Below are 10,714 nucleotides of genomic sequence, written 5' to 3' on the forward strand. Positions count from 1 at the left end.
GGTCAGGTATTTTGTACGATGTCCCTTAATTAGGATTTATCTGAGTTTTTCTCATGATTAGACTGGGGTTGTGCATTTTTGGGAGGCAGAGCATAAAGTGCTATTTTCCTCACATCACATCAAGGGTACATAATCGTCACACAACTTATCATTGTTGATGTGGACTTTTAATTACTTGGCAGAGGTCACTTTGATCAGGCTCCCCCCGGCCCAACCTTCTCTAACTTATTTACTATGAGCAGCACACAATTAAAGAGAGTTATGCTCCCTTCTTGAGGGTGGAGTATGTGTATATATTATGTGGAATTATTTTGCATGGGAGATTTTGTGTCTTCCCCATTTATTAATTTGTTCAATCATTTATATCAGTATGGATGTATGGATTTTTCTTTTATACTTGGAGTTATAACTCAGTGCTACTTTATCTATTTTGTTGCTCAGCTATTGAGAGTCCCTTCAGTGGCTCTTGTGTCACTGATATACCTCTGCCTTATCTATCTATCATCTATCATCTATCTATCTATCTATCTATCTATCTATCTATCTATCTAATCTATCTATCATCTCTCTATTATCCATCTATTATCTATCTATCTATCTATCTATCATCTATCATCTCTCTATTATCTATCTATCTATCTATCATCTATCTATCTATTTTCTATCATCTATCTATCTATCTATCTATCTATCATCTATCTATCTATCTATCTATCTAATTTATCATCTATCATCTCTCTATTATCTCTCTATTATCTATCTATGTATCTATGTATCTATGTATCTATCTATCTATCATCTATCTATCTATTTTCTATCATCTATCTATCTATCTATCTATCTATCTATCTATCTATCATCTATCTATCTATCGTCTATCATCTACCTATCTAAAGTACTTCCTGGGGCACCTGGGTAGCACAGCGGTTAAGCGCCTGCCTTTGGCTCAGGGCGTGATCCCGGCGTTCTGGGATCGAGCCCCACATCAGGCTCCTCCGCTATGAGCCTGCTTCTTCCTCTCCTACTCCCCCTGCTTGTGTTCCCTCTCTCGCTGGCTGTCTCTATCTCTGTCAAATAAATAAATAAAATCTTAAAAAAAAAAATAAAATAAAGTACTTCCTTACTCTGGAATTACAAGATGTTTCAGGCTCATCCTGTATATTTTTGCCTCAGTTCCAGATTCAGTCATTTTTTCCAAGAATCTCTGGTTACTCTTATTTGAGAATGGTATTAGAAATAAATATCTGGGCTTTAAGTGTTCTAGTAATTATCGGGATATCCTTGTTCCCAGGACTTCTCAGCTCATGGAGGAAGAAATATATATGTGTATACTAACCTGTATGTATATGTATATTTATAAACATTTCTATATGCAATTACCTATATCTAAATAAACAAAAATAGCTATAATTGACTAAATTAGTTCGTATTGATGTCTCCAACTCTGGTCCATTAACACATGAATTATTCTAACCTTCTCCCCTTGCTTATCAGTAAACTCCCATTCCAGCGGTTAGAAACATGGCTCCCACCATTTGCCTTTGCCTCCCGTTTACTTGTTTAATTACTGTATATATGGATAGCAGTATTAGAATTGTTAACCTGTATTCCTATGGGAAATAACTTTATTAACTAGAGTGCAATGCTGATGCAGAGTTCCTTTTGCCTTTAGTTTTGTAGACTCCACTCATTTCCAAAGTTACTTACGTCAGCACCGTCCCTACCCATCCCTAACAGTGAGGTTGTTTTATACATTTATAATACAGTTAGATTCTTTTTCACATTCTATATTCTATCTTAACTTCTTAAATGATTTTTAAAAATTTGAATACATTGAAGTCTATTCCATGATTATTGATTTTAGACCTTTTTTCTTTGCTAATACAGTTGACCCTTGTCCCTGTGCACAGTTGAAAATCCATGTATAACTTTTGACTTCCCCAAAACTTAACTAATAGTCTAGTGTTGACTGGAAGCCTTACCGATAACATAAACAGTCGATTAACACATATTTTGTATGTTATATGTATTATATACTGTATTCTTACAATAAATAAGCTAGAGAAAAGAAAATGTTACTAAGATAATCATAAGGAAGAGGAAATATATAATTTCTACTTTAATTCCATTTGGTCAGAGAACATGCTTTTTATGATTTCTATTCTTTTAAAGTTAAGGTATGTTCTCTGGCCCAGAATGTGGTCTATCTTGGTGAAAGTTCCATGTGCGTTTTAGAAGATGTAGATTTTGCAGTTGTTGATGGAGTAGTTTATAAATGTCAATTAGATCAAATTGATTGATAGTGCTATTCATGTCAACTATATTCTTACTGCTTCTGCTTATTGGATGTATCAATTACTACAAGGGAGGTGTTGAATCCTCTATTTGTCTATTTCTCCTTTCAGTTCTATCATCTTTTGCTTCACATTATAATGCTCTGTATTTAGGTGCATACACACCTCGGTTGTTAGGTCTTCTTGGAGACTTCGCTCCTATCACTATGTAGCACCCCATTTTATTCCTGTAACTGGTTTTGTTTTGATGCTTGCTCCTTGTCTGAAATTAAAATAGCTACTCCAGCTTTCTTTTGATTTTTACTGGCATGACATATCTTTCTCCATCTTTTTACTTTTAACCTTAGTCTTCTTATACAGTGTGGGTTTCATGTAGACAACATGTATTTGGGTGTGCTTTTTTTAATTCACTCTGTGTGACGATCTTTGCCTTTTAATTGGTTTATTTAGATCATTCACATTTAAAGTGACTTATTGATGTAGTTAATTCCTTTACTGAACTTGTTTTGTCTCTCTTCTCAACTTTGGACTACCATGTTTGTAACTGTTTTCTATTTGTTGTATTTGTTCTTTTTCTTCTTCTTCTCTCTCCTTTTAAATGAGCATTTGTTTAAAAGATTTTATTTATTGATTATTTGAGAGAGAGCAAGTGAGAGAAAGAGCACAAGGGAGAGGGAGAGGGAGAAGCAGGCTCCCCAATGGGCAGGGAGCCTGACCCGGGGCTCGATCCCAGGACCCTGAAATCATGACCTGAGCCAAAGGCAGACACTTAACTGACTGAGCCACCCAGGCTCCCCGACTGGAGATATTTGTGAGGCAGTGAAGATCATAGTCCTGAGACACAAGATGACTAAATGATTGGGATTTAACCAGAGGACTATAGAAGGCCTCCTCTTTGCACTGGCCACAACTTACCATGACAATAACAGAGCTCATATACCACAGTATACAGTTGAAAGGGCTGCAAGATCCAGACTCTCCAAGAGCAGGAGTACTTAGGGAAGCCCAAAGCTGAGAACACAAAGAGACACAAAAGCAGGGACACCAAGGGAGTTTGAAGCCTTGGTCACCTATAGTTACAGCAAATATGATCTTCACTATTGTGTCTCTGGTGCTATAGTTGCCACCAAACCTGTTCCTGTCCCTTACTCTCTTCATTGGCTTCAGCATTCGGCATCTATTTCCTTGAGCTATGGCCCCTGTTGAGTATGTTTTTCTCAAGAAAGCTAGAGCAGGATGGAATGGGAAGAACGCCCTTCCCCCAGATGGGATAAATCTCTAGTAAATTCTTTTCCCCTTGAGAATAGACTTTTGATATGTTTCATAACGAACATTTTCCCCTTCCTTCTGCAAGCATTATGAGGTTTTGTTTTGTTTTTTTTTTTTTTGGACATTCACTATGAACCCCGAGAGGTTCTTGGAGGTAAAACCCATGACAGCATAGTGGGCCCCATTAAGACTGTGGCACCTAGGATTTCAGCCTCCAGCAATTCATCAAAATTACCACTGAAGTATTGCCACCCACTGTGGCTTCTGCAGCTCTGGGGCCATGTGAACCGATCTCAGATGGGACTCTAGACAGATTGCTTCTTCAGATTTTCCTGTGGCAGTTTGCCCTGCAGCCTCAGTTCTCCGACGGGTCTAAGAAAAGTCATTTATTTTCTGTTTATCCAGCTTTTTCTTGTTGCAATGATGGGAGTGACAACTGGTAAGTTCTTTACATGTTGGAGATAAAACCAGAAGACCAACACTATTTTATATGTAAATGGCTTAACCAATAAAATTCAGAGTGAGAACTTCTTCTCCCAGAGGTCTCATATCAGTAGCTCAGTAGCAATGTTCATTAAATGTTATCTTACTCCTCCTGCAATCACTCTGAGGTGCAGAATTAAAGAAAATCATTCTAACTGTGGAGCGGGGACTATCTTGGAACAAAGAAAACTTAAATCACTTGTCAAAGGTGATATAAAAGCATCACAGCAAAAGCAGGTATGAGACTCAACACATAGTCAAGTGTAGTTTCTTGATGCAATCTTTCCCTCAATTTTTACTGACGCTAAATACAAGCAAGATATGGTCCTATATGTCACTATGGAAGTGAGATTTAGGGGCCCTGGGCTAAGCTGCAGTAATTTTGACACATACAGTACTGCTTATTTATTTATTTATTTTTTGAGAGACAGAGAGAGAGAGCGAGAAAGTGTGAGCAGAGGGAGAGGGAAAGAGAGAGAATTTTAAGCAAGCTCCATTCCCAGCGAGAAGCCCAAGCTGGGGCTCGATCTCACAACCCCGAGATCATGACCTGAGCAGAAGTCGAGAGTCGGACGCTTCACGGACTGAGCCACCCAGGCACCCCACAGCACCACTTATTCTAACACATTGTCTCTGCTCATACGCTAATCCCAAATGATCCAGGGCTGCTGTGCTGTTCCAGAAAAGCACAACAGTGAAATCTCAAGCAAGACTTTTATCTACCGGGGATTTGATCAACATGGCTGTGTGGGAACACAGCTTGCGGCTTTAAAACACATGTGCGCTGATACACTCAGTGCGCCCTGCAAATCCTCTAATACCTGGTGTGAGCGCTTAAGCATCAATGTGGGAACTAAGTACGAAAAGCGGGGATACGGGCCAAGCAGCTTGTCTAAGGGGCAAGACAGTGAGTATCAGTAATGTCATCTGCTACAGAGTCAGAAAGAGGTGAGCGCAGTACCAGTGAAGAGAGAGCTGCCAGGGTGCCTGCAGCCCCAAGTCCCACCCGGTTTCTAAGTCACACAGAGCTCGTCCCACGAGTGAGCTAAGGAAGAGCCGTTCAGTCACCATGCTGACTCCGCAGTGCGTGAGCACCTGCAGCACAAGCAGCTCCCTTGACAAGGTTCAGGAATCCAGAATGATCTGCAGGCCGTCTCCTGTCTCCGCAGTGCCCAGTGCCGGCTCAACAGTGCAGAGTGTCAGCGGAAAGAAAGGCAAATGCATTTCTTGATTGTTTGGTGTTCTCTCCCAAGGCCGTAATAACTGAAGTCAACTGTTCTTTTGTATTAATTCTCTTAAACAATAAGTAAAGAATGTTTCTAGTTGTATTACAAATCTATTCCCAAGTGGCTTTCCCAAAAGGTGAAAGAGGAGTGTGACCAGTGACATCTTTGAGCAAAGAATGATTGTCTAGGGAGAAAAAGGCCTTGAGTCATACATTTTACAAAGTAAGTTTTTTCGGAAGGTCTTTTCAGGGAAGGCTCAATTATTAAATAAGAAGCAAATATATATGCGAAGAAAATAACTTGTTGGGAAAAAGTAATATAAACGGAAAATTGTAGAGTGCTTTTATATTGGGTTTGAGAAGAGTCTGTAATATGCTGCCTCAAATAAAAATATAGGAGAATGCTGGGACTGAATAACTTAAAGGATAAAGGAGAGAGATATTCAGACCATAAAAATACACATGACTATCATTTGTTTGTTTTTTTCCCCGAGTTTTCTGTGCAAGATGAATCTGAAGGGTACATTGTTCTTACAAAAACAATGATTGAATTACTACTGTGGAAAGGTCTGAGAAAAGTTTTATGAGTTAGGATAAAATATCCTCTCTGTTATACAAATACTCCTGTCTAGTTGGGGTATCACGGCTCCCCAAACCCGTAAGTCAGAAAGCAGTTCAGGATTCAAATCTATTGCCAGATGAAGGCACAGCCATACTGTGAAACAGGAAGGAAAATTCAGCGGCGGGTTGGTAAATCTTTTACGTAGGGCTCTCTGAGGAGGGGGAAGGAGGCGCCCTCATTGGTAGTGTTTGCTGATTCCTGTCGTGGGAGATACTCCCACCACAGCTAATTTTAAACTGCTGGTATGAAATGGACCACCAATCAAAATTCATGAACATTTATAATCGGCTATGACAAATCTATCCAGAGTTGCTGCAACATACCACTGGCTCAGACATTGCTTCGTGCCTCTGTGGCCAAGAAATGCAGTTTGGAAAAATTGGAGATTGGGCTGAGCATGAAGGGATAGAAACTATGAACCGAGGTTTTGGGGGAGGGGTGATGGATCGTTAATCCGGGTAGGAAAGTGGACATGAGCCCAGACGAGAATTGGAAATGCTTGTGAGTGAAGAGAACAGAATGAGTGGTCTGGAAAAGGGTGCCTGATGTAGGGGTGTAGAGTTGAAAAGATAAGATGACTGCAAACCCCATATAGTTTCTTAAATGATACCAGGTAGTATTTTTGCTGTATGTAATGGGTAACTATTGAAGATTTTTGTCAGGTGTAAGTCAAGATGATAAGGTAGTGAATTGTGAAGATCAGGCTGGAAGAGAGTGCGCAGAGGGAGTGAGCTAGCTGACGTGCGGAGAAGAGTGTGTGCCCTATCATGATCGAGGCCCCTAGGAAGAGACTCTGAGGAGAATGGCATGCAGCCACTTACTGGGGAGAGCTTTCCGAATGACACCTACTGAGAGGGTGAAGGAAACAGGGTTGGGCATGGAGAGCAAGTTAACCTGCATCTCAGTTGTCACAACCAAGATCTCAGTTAATCCTGTGGGGAGTGCAGCTGGGAGGACTCCTCGGGGATGTTCTGATTTGGGGTGAAGGTGGTAGGTCTTTTATTATGACAGCAGCAGGTTATTAGGTATGAGCTGCTCCCAGAAGGGGATGTGACCTTTGGAGGCATGTTTCTTCAGCCCAGGATACGTCCCAGAGAGACATTAGCTGACACCTGCAGGCAGCCAATCCTCAGGGCAGTTGGAAGAATAGGCTGGTGATGGGTATTAAGGAGGGCACGTATTGCATGGTGCACTGGGCGTTATACGTAAGAAATGAATCATGGAACTTTACATCAAAAACTAGGGATGTACTGTATGGTGACTAACATAATATAATAAAAAAATTATTAAAAAAAAAAGAATGGATGCTGCAGTCCTGGCAAGGGGGGTCCGGGTGGCACATCGTGGCACATGTTTAAGCAAACATACCTTTGCTTAAAATGCAGGTAAATCAGTGAGAAGCTAGTCTAAGGTACAAATGATATTGGAAAGGAAGCTGTAAGCCATGAGACGCGTTTCAAGGGGAGCTTTCTTACTGCAAAATTATTTTTTACTTTTACAAGTTCTATTTTGTTCTAGGTAACTTTTACCCTCTCTTATTGCGCGCTCATTTTTTATTGTTTTTATTTCCTAACGTTTCCTTAAACATGTTTACTTTTAAGCATGTCCTTTACCCAATATTTCAAATATCTAAAATATTTAGTGTGTAGATCCATTGTTTGTTGTTTCCCGAGGCTCTCACCAAGGATGGTTGGTTCATCATGTGTTTCATGATATTTGGTGATGAGACTGTGTTTACTTGATCCTAATCTGTGGGAATCCAGGTGCCAGAACTGAGATACCTCTCCACAGAGAGGATCCCCGATGTGCCCACAGCAGCTGGGAACTTGGCCAAGCTGAGCTCCTTCCTGGCATCCCGAGTTCAGTGCGGGTGTCTTAGGGCCAGCCACTCTTCCTCACCGCGTCACACTGATGGCAGCACTACCTTTCTGATTTGCCTAGTGGTCATTGCTCTCTGCTCTCCAATCCTTTCTCTAGTTTCAGTTTTTCATGTGTGTGTTTTGCTTTGTTTTGTTCTTTTGGGGGTGGAAATTTCTTCACTTTGGAGCAGTTCACTAATGCACTAAAGAATGGGTTTTATGGAGGTGGTACTCGCTCTGTGGTGTGGGAGCATACTGAAGTATCTGGTCCATCGTGCTTCTGGAAGCCAAAGTGACTGGGGACATGGTGTGAGGGAGATGAAGGCATGAAACAGAAATTTAAAATTTCTGGGTTAGAAAACTGTAATTATGATGAACAGAAATATGGAAGTCAGGAGAGAAAGTCGAATTTTTTTTAATAGTTCGGGAGGAAGGTAGTATGTTCCCATATATTCCACTATATTCTATGCACGATAATAGAAATGTTGAACTACGTGAGTGTAAACCAGTATTGAATTTTTATGTAAAAATATTTCAAATAAAAGCTACAACAGCTGTCAGGGCTATTTGGTAACCTACAAATAGTGCAAATGTATTTAATTTGAGAGTTTTTCCTTGTTATTTTGGGTAGGAGAGTGTTATATTTAGTATGGGATATTTAACAGAAATTTGTGATATTTCAAGGAGTTGGATGCTGAAAGTGTGATCAGCTGTGAATGAAAGTGGCTTAAATTAGTCAACATTAGCTCTTTATATAAAGAAACACTATATCAATATAATTTCAAAATGAGGCATATAGATGAAACATCTTGCATCTTATATCAGGGTAACCCCAAATAAACTATATTGACTGAATCTATTATAAGGTGAAAGTCTAATTTTATGAACTATTTGCTTAGCTAATACTCTGCTGTTAATATTAGGAGATTTCTAATATGTTTTAATATTTTGTAGGACAAATTCTCCTCTTCTCCCTTTGCTTTTAGCTTTCTTATTTTTTTCTTAGCTCATTCTTTTTTTTTTTATTATACATAGACCTTCAAATCAGTTTGTTTAGTTTTTTTCCCCCCTTGAAATCTTATATTTTTGTTGCTATTGTGCTAAATTCATGAATTAACTTAGGGTAATTTATGTCTTTATTACATCTTTCTACTTGAGAGTATGATATAATTTTTTTATTACTTAAATATTACTTTTGTCCTTTAAAAGACTTACATTTTTTGAACAATAAGTCTCACACATTTCCTGCCAGTAAAGTGTTAAATTATTGGGAGAGGTGAGATGGCGTAGGGGTAGGGTGACCCTAAGCTTGCCTCCTCTCTGCAACACCGCTAGATAAATATCAAATCATTCTGAACACCGAAGAAATTGATCGGAAGTCTTAGAGAGCAAAGCGGCACGTCTACAAACTGAAAAAATGATCCATGGAAGGTAGGAACTGCAGAAGTTTGTGGGAGAAAAGAGCCATGGGCACTGCCTTGGAGAGGGAGGCCTGATCTTGGAGGGAGTAGCAAGAGAGAAGGAGGAGAGAGTGAAAGTGCGGGGCGGGGGGGGGGGGGGGGGGAGTGAAAACAAGGGCAGGGACTGCACAAGAAAACTATTTCCCTAAAACCATTGCCAGGGATAAAGGAGAGGGTTACAATACCACGTTTTCTATACACAGCGGAGCCAGTCTGAAATTTGGTATGTCTGGGACGTAACCAGGTTCTTGCCTGGGGTGCTAAGCTGTGCTCCAGTGGGAAAGCAGGGCAGAGCCCCCGCAGTGGGCAGCCTGAGGATACCCAGGATCATGAGAGGAGAAGCAGTTCCCCTGCTTGGAGTGTTCCTGGTAGAGGTGATATGGCCTCTTCCTGGGCAAAGGACTGTGGGTACCATGGACTGCCTGGCCCAGCAGCAATCCTTGGCGCTGGCTGTGTGTTGCAATTTACCATAAATTCTGAACCACTGTCCAGTCAGGAGACTCTTTACTGGGACAAACCAGCACCGGCCACAGTGCAGAGAGACCCTCCTCCAGAGAGGATCAGGGCAGGTCCGTGCTGCGGGGGGCTCGGAACTGTGAGGGGGTATTTATTTAGTCAGTTAATTTTTTTAAAAAAAATTTATTTATTTATTTGAGAGAGAGCGAGAGAGAGAATGAACATGAGAGAGTGCACAATTGATGGAGAGGGAGAAGCAGGCTCCCTACTGAGCTTGGAGCTGGATCAAAGGACCCTGTGACCATGACCTGAGTGAAGGCAGCCACTTAACTGACTAAGCCACCCAGGCATCCCCGAAGTGTAGGGTTTTGAAACACAACCACGCCTGAGATAAAACACAGGAGTGCTTCAGCATTCAGCAGGTGGACAGCTTGGACACAGGCAGCATGAAGGTGAGGATCTGACAGAAACCAGGGACACAGGAGTGGTAATTGTCCATCTGTAGAGGGCTTACTGAAGAGGGGTGCCGTGCATTTCTGGCTCTGGAGAGGAGAGAAAGGGGTGAAACCATTTTCTCCTCATGCCCACCAGGTTGATCCACCTCAGTGAGCTAAACAGCGCCACCAAGTGGAAAACAGAGCTACTACCCCAAGCCCGCCCCTCTGCGCCCTGCATCACATCTCCACTAGGGTAAGTACACCTGAGAATCAGAGCAGCAGACCCCTTCCCCAGAAGACCAGCACAAACCCCTTCCCCCCCCAGCATGTACTGGTCACAGAGTGCTGCAAAGCTTCAGCTCTAGGGGAAACAGGATCCAGTGTTCTTTGGGTTTTTGTTTGTTTGTTTTTGATTTTGTCTTTTTTTTTTTTTGATACAGAAAGAGCAATTATTAATTTTTTAAAATTTTATTTTATATATTTTTTTAAGTTTTAATTTTTTTCTTTTCTCTTTCTTTCTACTTTTTTTTCTTTCAAGGTTCTTATAACAAGCAGATCAAAATTTATTTCAAATAAAATATATTTTATTTCATTTTATTTAAAAAATGT

Source organism: Ursus arctos, unplaced genomic scaffold (assembly GCF_023065955.2).
Source record: "Ursus arctos isolate Adak ecotype North America unplaced genomic scaffold, UrsArc2.0 scaffold_13, whole genome shotgun sequence".
Taxonomy (NCBI): domain Eukaryota; kingdom Metazoa; phylum Chordata; class Mammalia; order Carnivora; family Ursidae; genus Ursus; species Ursus arctos.